Source organism: Oryctolagus cuniculus, chromosome 3 (assembly GCF_964237555.1).
Source record: "Oryctolagus cuniculus chromosome 3, mOryCun1.1, whole genome shotgun sequence".
In the NCBI taxonomy this organism is placed as follows: domain Eukaryota; kingdom Metazoa; phylum Chordata; class Mammalia; order Lagomorpha; family Leporidae; genus Oryctolagus; species Oryctolagus cuniculus.
The window spans coordinates 138921870-138940693 of NC_091434.1; the positions used below are offsets into that span (position 1 = coordinate 138921870).

The 18824-nt window shown below is 48.7% G+C and overlaps 1 long non-coding RNA gene and 1 pseudogene across 9 annotated transcripts in view; both read left to right on the forward strand.

The window, feature by feature from the left end:
- Positions 1-18824, forward strand: part of LOC103348695 (uncharacterized) — a 126632-nt gene that overhangs the window by 29254 nt on the left and 78554 nt on the right. For 5 of the 9 annotated variants that reach the window (XR_011387375.1, XR_011387374.1, XR_011387376.1 and 2 more), the window contains exons 3-5: positions 4727-4933; positions 5451-5648; positions 6040-6064. This is a non-coding gene — a long non-coding RNA (uncharacterized lncRNA). Of the gene's footprint in view, positions 1-4726; positions 4934-5450; positions 5649-6039; positions 6065-9664; positions 9733-13287; positions 13386-15176; positions 16539-18824 lie in introns of those variants that run through there. The other 4 variants (XR_011387380.1, XR_011387382.1, XR_011387378.1 and 1 more) reach the window with 4 other exon arrangements.
- Positions 17887-18818, forward strand: LOC108176918 (ATP synthase membrane subunit K, mitochondrial pseudogene; annotated as a pseudogene).

The window sequence follows — 18824 nt, forward strand, 5'->3', positions numbered from 1 at the left end:
TTCACTTACCTTTTCTATTTTGGGGGTTTCAATTTTGTTTATTGTCAAATTATTTCATTCCTCCTAATTTTGGGTTCTTTGTTCTTGTTTTTCTAAATCCTTCAGTTGCATCATTAGATCATTTATTTGATGCATTTCCAATTTCTTGATGTAAGCACTTATTGCAAGAAACTTTACACTTAACACTGCTTTGGCTTTATTCTATAAATTTTGATATGCTGTGTTGTCATCCTGATTTGCTTGTAGGAATTTTATGATTTCCCTTTTGATTTCTTTATTACCTACTATTCATTCAGGAGCATGATCATTCTCCATGTGTTTGTATAATTTCTAGAGTTTCTAAAGTTGTTAATTCCAGCTTCAATTCATTATGGTAGAAAAGATACATGGCACAATTTCAAATTTTCTGCATTTGTTGAGGTGTGTGTGTGTGTGGCCTTGAAAATGGCCCATCCTAGAGAAACTTCCATGCACTGATGAATAGAATATGTTTTCTGTAGCTGTGGAAGGAATGTTCTGTAGATATCAGATCTATTTGTTCCATAGTGTATATTAGCTCTATTGTTTCTTTGTTGATATTCTATCTAGTTGATCTGTTAATTGATTGAAGTGGGATGTTGAAGTCCCCCATTATTTTTGTTCCGGAGCCTGTGTATCCCTTCAGATCTGTTAGTATTTGTTTTAAATGGCCAGGTTCCCTAGAATTGGGTGCATGTATGTTTACTACAATCATATATTACTGTTGTATTGATCACTTACTCATTACATAATGCCCTTGTCTCTCTCTGGTCAGGTTTTGTCATAAAGTCTATTTCGCAAAATATTAAGGTGGCTTCCCATTCAACAAACCGGATTGGTCTGTGTCTCCATCTGCTGTAGGCATTCCATTTGTCCCAGCTGCTCTTTCCTCCTCTTTTCTTCTTTTACTGCATCTTATATATTAGTTTCCTTCTTGCACATTTAACTAAAAGCAGTCTACCACATAGTCATATCACAATTTAAAAGCTTACTACCCTACTACTCTTTTTCCCATTCCATAGCCATATGGCAACTAATGGGAGTTTCCATGTGGAATGCTGTCCTTGAGAAGGTTAACTAGGGGTATCTTAGAATTTCAGTGGTTGGTGAATTTTCCAGAAACTTAGGAATTTTGGGGTGAACTACAACAGGCTATCTCTAGTGTAATGTGTGACAAGATCCTTCTGTTAACACCTCTGCCCCAGATATCCCAGTACAGCACCACTTCCCTCATAGGAATTTCACAACTCCCTGAGCTGCTAATGGAACAAATTTGGCCGTAGGTCTCTTCTTAACACAATCTTATCAGCTGGATGCCAATTTGGGATAACAGTGGTTTAGTGGCAAAATTTGAGGATTGATCAGGCAGTGAGTGGGAGGAGGGCACAGATTTTGTGAGAGACACTGGAAATGTACAGCTTAACATGGAAAGTTCTCTGCGGAGGGACCTGGGGACTAATGGATGGTGCTTGGCAGGTAAGGAGTGATGAGGTTGGGCTAGGGGCAAGGAGCAGCTGTGCTCCTATGTTGAGAGAGCTATGCTCACGGTAAAGGTGATAATCCCCAGGTGGGGCTGCTCTCTTGCCCTCCCCATGTTCTTTTTTAAAAAACAGATCTATTTATTTATTACTTGAAAGGCAGGGTAACAGAGAGGTGCAGAGAGAGGTGCAGAGAGAGGTGCAGAGAGAGAGAGAGAGAGAGAGGAATCTTCGTCTGCTGGTTCATTCCCCAGATGGCAGCAATCGCTGGAGCTGGGCTGATCCAAAGTCAGGAGCTTCTTTTGGATCCCACACGCGGGTGCAGGGGCCCAAGCACTTGAGCCATCTTGTACTGCTTTCTCAGGCCATAGCAGAGAGCTGGCTTGGAAGTGGAGCAGCCGGGACTCCAATCGGCACCTATATGGGATGCCGGCAACTGCAGGCGATGGTTTTACCCACTATACCACAGCACTGGCCCGCTCCCCGTGTTCTTATCCTTCCAGGTTACTCACTGTGCAGACCTTCAGCACGTGATCTGTGAGGCAGGGTCTGTCCTGGACGCTCTTGTGTGTGACCTAGTGCTGCTGTGCTAATCTGCATGTGGAGCTCCCTTCTGCACTTGCTGTTCACCATTTTCCCTCTTGCCCAGACTCTTCCCACTCCTGGTTGTGTCTGGCACAGCTTCTGAGGCTGCCCTACACTCTAGAAGAGCAGCAGTCTTGTCAGGTAAAGTGTCCTTTACTGCCTGTTGCTCTTTGTTGCTGGGCTGCTATTATAGTCAACTTATTTCTGTCTTTGCAGTTGGTGTGTGTGTGTGTGTGTGACAATGTTTGTCTATGTTCTCATGGGTTTCTCACATAAGCTCTTGAGAAGGCATTAGAAAGTGGAGGCAGGAACGTTAGGACACATTCTGTGAGTTCTGCTGCATCTCTTTCTGTCCTCTTCAGGATTGTTGGAGGCTACTGACCCCTTGCTGCTACTTTTGGGCCACCTTTACAGAAATCTATATCTGGAACACTGGCAACCCTGCCTCCAGGAGCTCTACCCTCTGGGCCCACAGAATGCCTGGACGTAATGGCAAGTGCTCCACTTGGCTATAGTCATACTTCCTGCACTGATCCGAAGCCAGGAGTTTCTTCCGGGTCTCACATGTGGGAGTAGGGGCCCAAGGACTTGAGCCATCTTCCACTGCTTTCTCAGGCCACAGCAAAGAGCTGGATCAGAAGTGGAGCAGCCTGGACTCACCAGTGCCCATATGGGATCCTGGCACTGCAGGCGGCAGCTTTACCCACTATGCCACAGCACCAGTCCCCAATCTGTCCTTTTAACAAAAGGGATATAACTAAAGACATAAGAATTGTCCTTGGGGCCAGCGCAGCGGGTTAACGCCCTGGCCTGAAGCGCCATATCCCATATGGGCACTGGTTCGAGTCCTGGCTGCCCCACTTCCGACCCAACTCTCTGCTGTGGCCTGGGAAAGCAGTAGAAGAGGGCCCAAGTTCTTGGGCCCCTGCACCCGCATGGGAGACCTGGAGGAAGCTCCTGGTTCCTGGCTTTGGATCAGCACAGCTCCAGCCATTGAGTCCAACTGGGGAGGGAACCATTGGACGGAAGACCTCTCTCTGCCTCTCCTCTTTCTGTGTAATTCTGACTTTCAAATAAATAAATAAGTCTTAAAAAAAGAGAATTGTTCTTAAACACTATGTAATTAGAATCCATGTTTCAGGCTCTTTACATAAAGTTGGAGGGAGGAGAAAATCCAATCTGGAGGCTTCATAGTTACAGAAGGCTATTGAATTACCTTGAATAGATCAGAATAAGGCCTTCCAGAGAAATCTGGTGTTTTTACCAAGGGGAATAGGGAAAAAGGAATAAAATGAAACTCAAAATGGAATTAACTAAGAGAACAGGAAATTGAACCATAACCTCACCCCTCCATGACTGAGTCAAAGCATCCATGCTAGTTCAAAGTTTAGCCAGGGTTTATGACAGGATAGTGTGAGTTGGAACCACTCACTACAATACAGTCCAGGACTGTATTGTAGCATTCCTTTTGCCTCTCTCCCTATTCAGACATGAACTTGAGATTCCCTGCTGGACTTCAAGATTTTCTTCTTCCTTCTGACAGTCTGAGGGAGTTCACGCTTTTCTTTTGTATTTGCCCGAGACAAGGATTCTCCTCAGTTAGAACTGCCTAGAGCAAATGTTGTCTTAGATCTTGTTTATCTCCCTGGATTTTCATTGGTTTGTCCCAAAGTGAACTCATAAAATGAAGTGCTCTATGCTGTGTTCTCACATTCAGTAACTAGCTTATTTTCTAGATTTTACCTGAATATATGAAAGTGGTATTGGCAGTAAAAAAAAAAAAGTACAGAATTCATAATGCCTAAGCATGTCATGCTGTGTGCCATTTTGAAACCCTGTACTTTGTCCACTTTTGAAAACAATATTTTGTATGAATATTAGAGGGTTGCCATTAAAAATTATGTATTTGAAAGGCAGAGTGACAGAGAGACAGAAATAGATTGAGAAAGAACCATCTTCTGGTTCAGTGCTCAAATGCCAGCACAGCCAAGGTTGGACCAGGCCAAAGTCAAAGAGTACAGAACTGGGTGGTATGGTTCCAATAGTTGGGTCATCATCCTTGGTCTTCCCAGAGCTATTAACGTGAAGCTGAATGGGAAGCAGAGTAGCCAGGATTTGAATCAGTACTCCAGTAAGGGATTCAGGAGTCCCAGGTAGTGGCTTGACTCGCTGTGCCACAATGCCCTCCTATGTGTACTTCTTGAGTGATGTCCCTTTATGGTGCCAACTAATGTGCTCTTCCTCATCCCAGCTTGAGTGTGTGTGTCCCTGAAGTGTGGCCCAAGGGTCATGGTAGTCCCCAGAGCACTGGATCTGAAGACAAACCTGGCTGTAGGTCTGTGAAAAGGAAAATCAGGACAGCAACTGTGGGAATAGAGATGAAGATGGAGATGGTAGTGACTGTCAGGGTGGCATTCCATGGAAAAGAGGTAAGACCAGACAAAGGTTACAGCAGTTGATGGATAGAACAAGTAAGGGAGAGAAAAAAAATGGTAAAAAAAAAATGAGGTAAAGCACTACCTAGAGAATAAAATTCTAAGAGTGACAGCTCTGATTACCTCTGCACCTTAAGTTGAAAGCCCAGGGATATGGTATGCTAGTCTCCACTGGCTAAAGTGCAGTTTTCTTTGGATAATCTTTTTCAGGACACTGGAGGGTTCAAGATGGCCATTAACTTGTCTGGCATGGTTGGGAGCTGACCTATCAGTAGTACCACCCTTCTGCTTGCGAATGTTCCTTGTTCCTAGATAGCCTGGGCTAACGAGCTCTGACATATGACCTTACCATGACACATTCTTCCACCAAGATGGAGACCGAATAAGGACCATGACCTGTATGACAAATTTCGAGCGGTAAGAGAAACCAACAGAGACTCTTTGATATTCTCTTATTGTTGATCTTTCTTACATATGCTTTCAGGATAAGATTGCCAGTAGGCAAAGATACCGCTGTTTGACAAAAACAAAAAATAGTTTTCAGATTTATAGGACAGAGGCAAGGGTGAATCATACCAGACAGAGGGTGTGCTCCTGGGAATGCCTTAAAATCAAACACATAAAAGTCATAAGGAAAGCTCATAAGAGCAAAAAGAGGAGGAAAGTTGGAGAATAGCAAAAACATATATCATAATATGCTTCATAGGAGCAAACTATATGTAACATTACTAAAAATAACATGGTATATGCCATGACATTCATGAACATACAGCAACAAGTATATTTGGAAAGGTTCTTTTAAAAGTTAGTGGAAGTGCATATTATGAACAAACTGCATGGATTTCAAAAAGTTTTCAATGCAGTGAATTCGTTTTTAATTCCATTTTCCGTGACCATTTTCTAAACATGTTTAAAAATTTAATTTAATTGAAAGGCCAAGAGGAACAGAAAGAAAGAAGGAGAAATCTTCCAGCTGCTGTTTCAATCTCCAAATGTCTTCAGTAGTGGGCCAGGCCAAAGCCAGGAATCAGGAACCGCATCCTGGCCTGCCATACAGGAGGCAGGCACCCAAGTAACGTGAGCCATCACATGCTGCTCCCTGGGTACACGTGAGAGCAAGAAGCTGGATCAGGCCGGCGCCGCGGCTCACTAGGCTAATCCTCCGCCTAGCGGCGCCGGCACACCGGGTTCTAGTCCCGGTCGGGGCTCCGGATTCTGTCCCGGTTGCCCCTCTTCCAGGCCAGCCCTCTGCTGTGGCCAGGGAGTGCAGTGGAGGATGGCCCAGGTGCTTGGGCCCTGCACCCCATGGGAGACCAGGAAAAGCACCTGGCTCCTGGCTCCTGCCATCGGATCAGCGCGGTGCGCCGGCCGCAGCGCGCCGGCCGCGGCGGCCATTGGAGGGTGAACCAACGGCAAAAAGGAAGACCTTTCTCTCTGTCTCTCTCTCTCTCACTGTCCACTCTGCCTGTCAAAAAAAAAAAAAAATAAAAAAAAAAAATAAAAAAAAAAAGAAGCTGGATCAGATGCAGAGGACAAATTTGAACCCAGGTAATCTGATGAGTCTTATCGTCTTATTGGAACACCACAGCAAGTTTACTTATGTTTGGAGAATGAGTGGGGGGCTCAGGAATAGCAGGGGAGGCAAAAGGGTAGATCTTAAGATACCAGCCAGTCACCTTCCCTGGGAGCCAGGGGAACCCACTCTGGGTTCTGGCAGTTCATCATGCAGACCTATGGCCCAGATCTGTGCAGACCTTCAGATTACCTTGTCCCCTTGCCATGTCACGAGGGCCAGTAGCCCGAGTGGCTTCTGGGAGGAGGAAAGGCTGAAATCCAGCCCCCTCTCATTCAAAGTCAGGCGCCAGTGGCACACTGCTGTGTGTAGTGCCACTGGACAGAGGTATGAAATCTAGGGCCTCTGGCCCACTTGGGGTCTCTAGAGCAACCCAGAGTCCTTGGACTGAAGTGACCCTTCCTGGATGCAGGGCTTAAACCTAGAGCCTGGTGGTGCAGTCCTGAGGACAGAGTGGAGCACTCTAGATGACTGGTGAGCTTAGTCAGCTTGTCTCAGAGGAGAGACTACACGCATGGCTTGCTCTGCAGAGGTCTGGGACCCAGAGGTGTGTGAAAACGCCACGGGCCATGGCCGGGAGTGCCACCAGGGCATCAGACTCACAGGGGAGTGGCCACTGGTCTCACATATCCATTGTACCCTTGCCAATGTCCTGTCACCTCACTGACAGGACCCATGGAGGCTAGCATGATGGTGCCCCACCTGCCATGGGTACAGTGACCTAACAGGAATAAGGTATACCCCGGCTAGACCCAAGAAGGAGTGTGGACCCAGCCATATATGAGCCCATGCCAAAAACCTGTGTGTACCGGGCAGTCCAACATACTTACCCATTCAACCAGTAAGGTTGGTAGTAAGTCAGACACTTGGCTATCAACTTGGGACAGCCCCTTGGCCTTGAAAAAGCATCTTGCCCTGCACATTCTCACTGCTGACAATGACAGCTGTGAAAACATGTTCTTCTTGTAAGAGGTCCCAGCCGCTGGCAGAAATCCAATTGTTAAAGGCTGCCACGAGATTGTTTACTGGACCAGGTGAAATGTTGACCTGCTGCAGCCTGCTGAGTGGGAAGCAAGGCAGGTTTAAAAAAGGTGCACAGGAAAACCAGCAACTACTCCCTGCATTCCCAGGCAGAGTGCATCATTGGCCAAGGGAAAGTGGGCCTCGGCAGGAGTTCCTTCCCTGGCCAGAGACAGTTTGATAGGACCCAGAAAATCAGACACAGGGACAGCGAATCTAGAGGAGAGACAAGTACTGGGGCAAATGGATCCAAACCAGCAAGGAGCAAAGGCTCTGCTGCTCTGAGTCGCAGGCAGCTGAACATATGGGTCGAACTCCAACTGAACATGGCCTTGGTGGCCCCAGACGTTGCTCCTGCCAGTGCACCTGTCCAGCAGCATTAGTGCTGGGGGCTCCCTGCACACTCACCCAACCAGCACACCTGGGCCACTTTCTCAGCCTATTGCAGGCTGGCTCAGGGTTCTCCTCAGGGCCCTTTCTGCATCATCCCCAGAGGGAAGCCCTGACACAGACAGGAAGGGAATACAGGCCAGCCATGTGAGTGCTGGAATCCTCCAGCGAGGCTGCTGGGCCTGAGCTGATCCAGGGCCTGCACCCACTGTGGGCACCCTGGTAATTAGGACCAATGCTGTCTCTGGAGACAATGGGCGTGGGCTGAGTAGGTAACACGGGTCCCCGCAGCCTATTTGTTCATCGTATTTCTCCTGGGATCTAAGGGGACCCTGTGGGTGTCGGTGCACCTGCCACTTCCACAGCCACAGGCTCAGCAGACCTACCTGGACAGCAGAGTGTCTGGGTAAGGCTCCCCCTCATTCACAGATATCTGGTCAGCTGTTAGATCAGACACGGAAGGGTGCCTTGCAGAGGCAAGCTGACCACACAGCTGCTGCCACTGAGATGTCAGCATCACCTGGGGGAGCTGTCTGGTGGCTCAGAGACATCCCCAGGGGCAGGAGAGGGGTGCTACTGGCCACTGGCTTGGCCTGTCCACTGTCTCCCCAAAGCCAGGGGGCCCCACCTTTCCCATTGAGACAGGGTATTATGCACACTTCTGTGGCCCGATTTCCTCAGACCCTCTGTACCACACTTCAGTGGCACTGCCAGCACCAGCCCACCTGGCCTCTGGGTTGTCAAGGGCTGGAACCCTGCCCTCTCATACAATTTCAAGTGGCAGGCGGGACCCTAGACCATGCCTGTGCCCTGCCACCGGGTAGAGATGTGAGATCCACAGAACCTCATTTCTTTCTGGGGCTACACAAAGTCTCAGGGGTTGGTGGCCCCAGTGTGGCAAAGAAGTCAGGCATGATACCCAGAGACAGAACCCTGAAGGTGTGGTGGGGAGTGGCGCCTCAGTCAGCTCTTCTCAGGAGAGACAGTGGCATACCACAGGGCCCTTGGCATGAGCTCTGGAAGCCAGAGGAGAGTGCAGGTGCTGGGGGCTGTGGCTGTCCGGTATTGTCTAGGGCCAGAACCAGGCCTCTTGCATCGCATGTTTCTCACCAGCCCACAGGATGCTGGCAAGCACTTCACAGGGAGGAGGCACTGGGGCAGGCATGAGATGACATGACCTCAAAGGAGTGAAGGGGTGAGGTTTGTCAGGGGAACTTGGTGACCCAAAATCTGGGCGCTGGACCTTCACTGACCACAGGTACGCTTCAGATTCTACAGCCTGCAGTCTCATGCCTGCTCCACCTGGGCTGGCAGGTGGCATCAGGGCAGACCCATGGCTGTCACCCTGGGAGAGCCTCTGGGGCTGGCAGGAGTACTCACCACCCTGAAGAGGTGTTCCTTGTGCTCAAGGTCCAAGCCACAGGCATAAACCTGGAGGTACACAGCTGCCACGAGTCTGGATGTCCAACATGACCAACAGGGTCAAACTGCTCTGGATGGGGAGTTTGAGGCCTGGCCTGCTGAGGTGGGAGGGCAGGACAGGTTCAGAAACATGGGAAGTGGACCAGTGCTGACTTCTGCCTGCCCTCGGCCGCAGGAGGAGCCATCTCCCTCCCTGGCCAGGGGGCAGCTTAGCGACACAGCAGGCTGACAGAGACACAGCAGATACTGAGACGTGGGGAGAGAATGGGCACGTACTTGGACAAATGGCCGCTTGCTCAGCAAGACAGCACACAGCTCTGGCTGCCCTCCCTACTGAACCTGTGAGTCACCTAAGACCTAAGAAAGCCTCGGTTCCCCCAGGCTTTGTTCCTTCAAATGCACCTGTCAAGCAGCTTTAACCCTCCAGTCCGGTTTCTCAGCCTGTGGCTGGCTGGCTTGGTGCTCTCCTCAGGGCCCATGTAGAGTCACCCCCTTGATAGAGTTCCCTAACACACCAGGGAGTGCAAGCCACAGGGTGGTCGGGTGGTCGGGTGGTCAGTCTGCCCTGACTGGGTCTGAGCAGTCCCAGGGACTGCTTCCACAGCAGAGTGGGAGGAGTCAGTGGGAACCAGTGTGGGCTCCCCCAATGACGAGGGGAAGCGCTGCTACTGGAGACAAGGGCATGATCCTGAGCAGGTGCCATGTGTCCCCACAGCTTGTTGTGTTTCTTTGGATCTCTGCAGGGTTCAGTGCACCTGCAGTGTCTGCAGCCGCAGGGTCAGCAGGCCTACCTGGCTGGGAGGCTATGCAGGTAAGGATCTTCCTCGTCTACAGACATCTGGTTGGTTACAAATCCAATTAAGGTTTGGGGAAAAGGCTTACTGGGGAAAGGCTCATTGAAGAAACAGGCCAGCCACCTAGCACCCACCACTGGGATGTCTACATCCTGAGGAGGAGCCTGGGCTGGCAAACATCCCTGGAGGGGGGCAGGTGCCATTAAGGACCACCAGCCTGGCCTGTCTACCTCAGGCCTTCAGCCCACTGGGCCTCTAGGTTGCAAAAAGCCCTCTCCCATCCAATTTCAAGTGTCGGGTGGGATACCAAACCCTTCCTGTATCCTGCCACTGGGCGGAGACTTGAAACCGACAGAACTGTTGTGAACTGTTCCACTGGGATCTGCGGGACCACCCACAAAGTCTCGGGGCTTGGTTTCCCCTGTCCGGCAGAGGACTCAGGCATGATGCCTAGAGATAGAACACTGAGGGTGTCAGGTGTGGGGGTGGGGTTCAGTCAGTTGATCTCAGAAGATAGACCAAGGGGCTCAGCAGAGGGTCCTTGATGTGAGTTCTGGAACCTGAAGCAGGATGCAGATGCTGGGGGCTGTGGCTTTCAGGGAGTGTCACTGGGGCATGAATGGCCCTCAGGAGGTGGCCATAGGCCTCAAGTAACCATTTCTCCCCAGCTATAGGGATGCTGCAGGCACTGGGGCCAGCATGAGGTGATACGACCTCACAGAGGGGCCAAGGGTATGGGGTTTGTGACCCAAACTAGGAGCTTCATTGAGCTGTAGACCCTCACTGGCCTAGGGTGTGCTTCAGCCTCTGCAGTCTCAGCAGGGATGGGTGACAGCAGGGTGGATTGGTGGCTCTCTACTGGGGAGAGCCCCTGGGGCTTACTGGAGTACCATGCCTTGGCGGTTACTCACTGCAAAGCCTGAAAGCCCTGAAGTTGTCTTCCTTCGAGGTCCCAAGCCATAGACAAAAACCTGGTGGTACATGGCTGCCATGAGCATGGCCATCAGACAAGGTGAATATGGTCCCATCATACGTTCTGGTGGGATGTTGACCTTCTCCAAATGGGTCACATTGCAGCATGGCATGCTGTGATGGGAGGGCATTGCATGTTCATAAATATGAAGAGTAGACTACCACCAACTTCTGCCTTTCTTAGGTGCTAGGTAGTGTTTACCTGTAAAATTGGGCCCCAGGATTGGTCCCCCCATCAGAGGGTGGCTTTGAGTAGGTTGGAGGTGACACAGCTGGACATAAGACACAGAGATGCTGGGATAGAGCAGGTACTTGAGAAAATGGCTGCCTGCCTGGCAACTGAGCAAAGAACTCTAATGCCCTGGATGGTTTCCTCCCCATTGAAACACAAAGAACCCTGCTGAAGCTGTAAGTTTCCCTGGAGACCCAATTATGCTTCCATTCCCCTAGTCTTGGTGCCATGAATGCACCTGCTGTGCGATCACCCCAGGCCTCTCCCCCCTGCCCCCAAGTACACCCCAGGTGGATTTCTCAGCATTCGCTGGGTTGTTCAAGTCTCTCCTTCAGTCCCTTTTAGTACCATCCACAATGGAACACCCTAGCAAGGATGGTAATTGAGTGTAAGCCAGAGGGTGGGGTATCATTATCCCTGAGGAAGGCAGGGTAGCCACTGTGGTCACCAGAATTCCCTAGGATTTTGGTGGTTTCAGTTGACGCAGGGGCTGCCTGCACAGTAGAGTTGGAAGAGGCAACGGCAGCCTATCTGGGCAACCCCAGGGTAAGGTGCATCATGGTCCCTGGAGACAGGAGTATATGGTCCTGAATGGGTGCAACAGGTCTCTGCATCCCATTGTTTCTCCAGGAGCTATGTGGCCTCTCCAAGGGTGCATGCGAAGTAGAAAACTACCTGGGTTGGGGAGAATCTGGGTAGGACTCATGTCTCACGGGATTCTGGTAGACTGCAAATCAAATCAGACAAGGTAGAGAGCATTCAGGATGTCAGCCAACCACAAAGGGACCACCTATACTCCCTGTATGTGCCTCCTAGAGGCTCAGGGTCATGCCTGGTGGCAGGAAGGTAAGTCTTTAGGCCACCAGTCTGGCTTGTTGGCTTCCCCTGGCAGTCAGGGGACCCCAGTCTCCCCATTGTAGGAAGATGTCACCCTTGCCTTCTGGGTCCCTTGCACAGCCTCAGATGATGTTGGCCCCCATGGTGTCATTACTGCCCATAATGCAATGGGCTTCTGGCAGGCAAATGGCTGAAATGCAGCTCTGTGGGAGCCAGAGTTCAGGTTGCACACCTCATTGGATGTGAATCTCATGGGAGGAGATGACCATCAGCCTTACATGTCCATTGGTTGCCCTTGGGCTTCCTGGCATGCACTTTACAGGCAGGAGGTGCAGAAGCCAGTGTGATGGTACTCTGGCTGCCTTGGGGGTCATGGCCTGACAGTGGGACCCAAACACAACTCAAGGACTAGTGGACAGAGCTATAAACAATCATTGGCCATAGGGCAAGCTTCAGCCTCTATAATCTGAGTCCTGCCACTTGGACGTGTGTACCCTGGGACAGTCTATGGCATATTCCTGTCTTAATCAGGATGGGTGGCAGCTCGCTGGACATATGGCTGCATACCCAGAGAGCCCCTGGAATTTGATGGAGCACCCTTTGCTCTAGGAATACTCCTGAGGTTGACAGTCATGAACAGGTGTTACTCCTGCTCAAGATCCCAAACACCTGTGTAAGCCTGGTGATAGGCAGCCACCGTGTGCCTGTGCAGTATGTCAGTCTGCTCCAGCTTGAGCAGCTTGGGGCGTGGTCTGCTGAGGTGAGAAGGTATGGGAGGTTCAGAAATGGGTCATTGGACTACTGCGGATTACTTCCTGGAATCCTCTGAAGGCAAAGTGGATCTGTGGCCAGAGGAATATGGGCTCCAGCTGCTGTCCTCTCCCTGACCAGAGGTCAGCTTTGAGATAGGGGTGGAAGAGACACAGCCTGAAGCTGACACACACGGACAGAGAGCATGAGGGAGCAAATGGCCACCTGTTAAAGATTAAGCAAAGGAGCCCTGCTGAAGTTGTAGGGTAGCCTCAGAGACCACAGAGGCCCAACTTCCTCATACTTCTCTCACACAAATGCATCTGTTGTAGAGCTTTAGCCCTGCAGACCTTCCACAACCCCACACCCCAGGCAGATCACTCAGCTCCTCTGGTGGCTGGTTTACATCCCTCCCCAGGTCCTCTTTCGTGCCACCCATGAAAGGAAAGCTGAAACATACATGAGAAGCCCAGGATAAAGAGCAATCCAGCCTCCCCTGACCACAGGAAGTCCCTGCAAAGGCCTTTGCATCTGAGTGGACCCAGTGACTGCTGCAATAGGAGAAAGGGTAGGAGGAATGCAAACAAACCTCTGTGGACATCCCCAATACAAGAGGCTGTGTTGGCCCCAGAGATTGGATGGGCTAGGACTGAGTGGGTGCAGTGGGTCTCCATAGCCTGTTGTGTTTCTCCCCAGAGGTCCATCCAAAGTAAGAGGCCACATAGTCAGGAGAGTTACCTGGACTGTGCAGAATCCAGGTACAGTTCCTCCTCATTCACAGGTATCTGGTCGACTGCAAACCCAAATGGACAGGGAAGAACATGTTGAGGAGGCACCCAACCACACAGGAACCACAACAGAGATGTCTGTATTCTCTAGGTGAGCATTTGTTGGCTCAGGGACAGCCCTTGAGGCAGGGGACCAGTCTCCCCATTGTGGGAAGACACTACCCCCCACCTGCCAGATCCCAGGTTTGTGGACACCCTCAGACCACCTTGGCCCTGCTGTTACTGCAACCTGTGCCAAAGGGGCTTGTGAATAGCCCAATGCACCCCTGTGGCATCCAGAATCTAAGTGCAGTGGCACACTGCAGTGTGTTTGGGCCCTGCCACTGGACAAAAGCATGAAATCTACAGAGCCTCTGGTGAACCAGGATCTCTGGAGCCATCAAGAAGCCCTTGACATTAGCAGCCTCTTTCAGGCCCAGGGTTTAGATCCAGTGCCCAGAGATGATACATTGAGGGCACAGCAGAGGGTTCTAGAGAATGGTTGAGCTCAGTCAACATATTTCGAGACAGAACATGTGGCTCACTCAATGGAAGTCTGAGTGATGTCTGGGAGATGGGTGGGTGAGGATGCAGGGGGCCATGGATGACAGTGTCACTCGGGTGACTCTAAAGGAGGCGAGAGAGCCATCGCCATCATAAGTCCATTGCTTGCTATCCGGAGTCATGGCAGGTGCCTCACAGGCAGGAGATAGGGAATTCAGTGTGACTTTGCCCAGCCTGCCTTGGGGATCATGACCTGATAGCAGGGGCAGCGGAACCCAGGCATGACCCAAGGACTAGGGGGCTGGTCTGAGCTGTAAACACTTGCTGGCCACAGGCATGCTTCAAAGTCTAATTTTCTGCAGTCCTGCTCCATTGACACATGTGCTCTGGGGAAGCCCACCACACTTCCTGTCTTGAGCAGGGTAGGACAGGTGGCAACAGACAGAATATGTGGTTACCTACTTGGAAGAGCCCCTGGGGCTGAATTGAACACTTTAACCTTGGGAACACTCACCACAGAGGCTGATGTCCAGGAAGAGTTGTTCCTCTTGCACAGTGACCCAGCTGCTGGCATAAACCTGGTTGAGGTGGCCTCCATATGCATGACCATGGTGCTCCACCAGCAGGGTCCCATCATGGGCCTATGTAGGACATCAGGCTACTCCAGCTGAGTCAGCTCAGGGCCTGACCAGCTAGGGTGGTAAGGCATGGAAGACACCCAAATAGGACACTGGTCCTTCCAGCCTTCCCTGGCAGGCAGAGTTCATCTGTAGCCAGAGGAATTGTGGTCCATGTGGTAGTCCCCACTCCCTGACCAGAGCGAGGCTATGAAAGTGTAAAGACAGTCTGGGACTGAGATGCAGGGACCGAGAGGTGAGAGAGAGGATGTTCTCAGGAGAATGGCCCCTTGCCTGGCTGAGGAACTAAGGGTTGTGATGCCCTCCATGACCACCCTCCTTATTGACAGTCATGAGCCCTGATAAAGCTGTCAGTGGCACCTGGGGCCGAACTTGGCTGAAATCCCCCCCCCCACACACACACACACGCCACTCAAGTGAATGCAACTACTGAACTGCTTTAGTGCTGAGATCTTTGGTCAACCTTCTCATCTGACTCCCCAGGTCTGTTGCTCTGGGGTTCTAAACCCCCACCTCCTTCCCCTTTTCCTGTTATCCAGGGAAGGAAAGCCCAAATCCTGACAGGAAAGAAGGAGCAAAGAGTACAGAGGGCTCAGATACTTGGTATGCAGCTGATTCATAGGCCATTCTGTCTCCCACTTTGGGTGAAGTGATCTGCCAAGTGGGTCTATTTGATTTAGGTATCACCTTGGGTAGCAAGGCTGAGAGTGTAGTACTCATGTTTTTTTTTGTTTGTTTGTTTTGTTTTGTTTTTTTTACAGGCAGAGTGGACAGCGAGAGAGAGAGAGACAGAGAAAAAGGTCTTCCTTTGCCGTTGGTTCACCCTCCAATGACCGCCGCGGCTGGCGCGCTGCAGCCAGCACACCACGCTGATCCGAAGGCAGGAGCCAAGTGCTTATCCTGGTCTCCCATGCGGGTGCAGGACCCAAGAACTTGGGCCATTCTCCACTGCACTCCCTGGCCACAGCAGAGAGCTGGCCTGGAAGAGGGGCAACCGGGACAGAATCCGGCACCCTGACCGGGACTAGGACCTGGTGTGTCGGCGCCGCTAGGCGCAGGATTAGCCTATTGAGCCGCGGCGCCGGCCACTCATGTACTTAATACTGGAATCTCTAGGGTTCAGTATGTAAACAGTGGTTAAGTCTGCCTCATTGCCAAGTTTCAGCTTCCAAAGGCCTGAGCAGGGCCCCTGTATTCATGCATACTTGAGACATCTAATTGAATTTGATTATCTTTTTTTAATGACTTTTCATCATAGAGACCTTAAGCAAATTGGATGCAGTAAAAAATATCTCAACACAAGGCAATATATGAGAAACCAACTGCAGGCAACACACCAAATGGAACAACACCCAAAGAATTTCCAATAAGATCTAGAACACGAACAAGAATGCCCACTCTCACCATAAAAAAGCAACACACAAAAATCAACCGCCTTTGCATAAACAATGCCATGGCTATACATTTTCTAAAATCAATCCCATTCACAAGAGCCACAAAAATTTAATAGCCTTGGGATACAGCTAACCAAAGATATAAAACATCTGTGTAGTAAAACTCACAAAAGATTAAGGAAAGAAACAGAAGACACAAAAAATGGAAAAAATCTCTCATATTCACTAACGGGAAGAATCAATACCATCAAAATGCCCATTCACACATTCAATGTGATTCCTATCAATATAACAAACATGTTCTCATATCAAGAAAAAATGACCTAGAACTCACGTGGAATACCCAAAAACTCCAAATTGCTAAACCAATTGCACAAAATAAAAACAAAGCTGGAGGCATTCAATACAAGACTGGAAGACACAGTACAGGACAGTCATTATCAAAAAAGGCTGATGCTGGCACAATACAGACAGGTAGAAAAATGAAACAGATTAGGGACCTCAAAAGTTGATCCACATGTATACAAACAAGTCATCTTTGACAAATTAGCTAAAATCATTCCTCGTAGAAATGACAAACTCTTCAACAAATGGTATGGGAAAACTGGATCTACACATGTACAAGCATGAAACCAGAACTCTACCCTACACCCTACACAACAATCAACTCAGAATAGATAAGAGAAGTAAATTTAACTCTTGAAGCTATCATATTACTAGCGAAAACCATAAGGGAAAATGTAGCAAAACATAGGCATCCCAAAGCACAGAAAATAAAGGCAAAAATAGACAAATGGGACAACACCAAGCTAAGAAGCTTCTGTACTGCAAAGGAAACAATAAAGCTAAAAAGGTAAAAGAAAGAATGGGAAAAAAATGTCTGCAAACTATCTATAAAGGACTAATATCCAGAATACCTAATGAGCTCAAAAAATTCAGCAACAACAACAAAAAACAACCTAGTCAGGGAATGGGCCAAGGATATAAAAAGGCATTTATCAAAGGATGAAATACAAATAGCCAACAGACACATGAAAAGATGCCCAGAATCACCAGCCATCAGGGAAATGCAACTAAAAATAATGAGGTTTCACCTCACCCAGCTAGAATGGCCCTCACCCAAAAATCAAATCATAAAAAATGATAGGATGTGGGGAAAAGGTACCCTGACACTGCTGGTAAAAATGCAAACCAGTACATACTGGAAGACGGAATGGAAACTCCTCAGAAATATTAAAATACATCTACCACATGACCCAGTCATCTGACTCCTGGGAATATAATCCACGGAAAAGCAATCAGCATATGAAAACCATCTGTACTCTCATGTCTATAGCAGACTCATTCACAATACCTGGAATCAACCCAGATGTCCGTCAACTAAAAAGCGAATATGAATAAAGACATTGTGGTATATATACACACAATGTAATAGTACTCAGCCACAAAAAAATGACATCTTGTTTTTCACAATACAGATGCAAATGGAGACCATTATGCCAAATGAAATAGACAATTTAAATAGCATAAGTAACTGATATAGAGAATACAAAAAATGTGATGCCAAGTGTGTTGAACTGACACTTTGAGATTTGATATTTGCCTATACGTCTGAGGCACAGTGGCTTTTCTAGTAACCACTTGTTGAATTCTTTATTTAGTGGAGGGTTAACCTTGTATTTATGAAGTAAATGGAAACTATGTCATTGCAAAAATTCAAAAAATAAGGAAGGAGAAGGCAGGATTGAGGGAGGGAGGGATATAGGGAAGGTTTGGCTGGAAGTATCATCTTGTTTTAAAAACTAGATTGTTGAAACACATGAAAGTTGTTAATGAATTAATGAAATCCATGCATGACATGAAAGAAAATTTCTCCCATGAAATTGAGATCTTAAAGAGAAATCAAAATGAAATCTTAGAAATTAAGAATTCAATAAAACAAAAAATGTGGTGGAAAACCTTAACACATTTGGTGAAGCAGAAGAAAGAAAATCCGAGTTAGATGACTTGCTGAAATCTTACAATCAGACCAAAAAAAAGAAGGAACTAGAAAACTAAAAAACAATGTTGGTCTTGAACTAGGCCCAGGTTGTGTGTATTGAAGGACACTGGCTGCAGAATTTGTGGCCTTGGCAAGATTAAAATCGTGGCAGGTCCGGAAACTGATGCTCAATTCCAGTTCACTAGTATTAAAAAATATTTCAACTCTTACACTCTTACAGGCAGAATGAATTCTGTACTGGCCATATATGGAGGCATTGCTTTGCTGGTCTTATACTTCAAATTAAGGCCTAATAAAACTCCAGCTGTGAAAGCAACATAAGTGGATTATAAAGTTTACTTCATTTGTCAAGTTCCCATGCCTGGAGAAGCTAATATCAACATGTGGAATTCAAAATGTACAATAAATTATGAACATAGGGGGAAAAAACAGTGTTGGAGATCTATGGGATACTATCAGATGACCCAAAATACAGTTTTAGGAGTTGCTGAAGGTGTCAAAAGAGAGAATGGCTGGCGCTGCGGCTCACTAGGCTAATCCTCCGCCTTGCGGCGCCGGCACACCGGGTTCTATCCCGGTCGGGGTGCCGGATTCTGTCCCGGTTGCCCCTCTTCCAGGCCAGCTCTCTGCTGTGGCCCGGGAGTACAGTGGAGGATGGCCCGAGTACTTGGGCCCTGCACCCCATGTGAGACCAGGATAAGTACCTGGCTCCTGCCATCGGATCAGCGCGGTGCGCCGGCTGCAGTGCGCCGGCCATGGTGGCCATTGGAGGGTGAACCAATGGCAAAGGAAGACCTTTCTCTCTGTCTCTCTTTCTCACTATCCACTCTGCCTGTCAAAAAAAAAAAAAAAAAAAAAGAGAGAGAATGGATTAAAAGGGCTTTTTAGTGAAATAATAACAGAAAACTTGCCTAATTTGGAGAACAAAGGGACGTCCAAGTAGAGGAAGCACATAGAACTCCTAAAAGACATGACCAGAAAAGATATTCACCAGAACACACTGCAGTCAAACT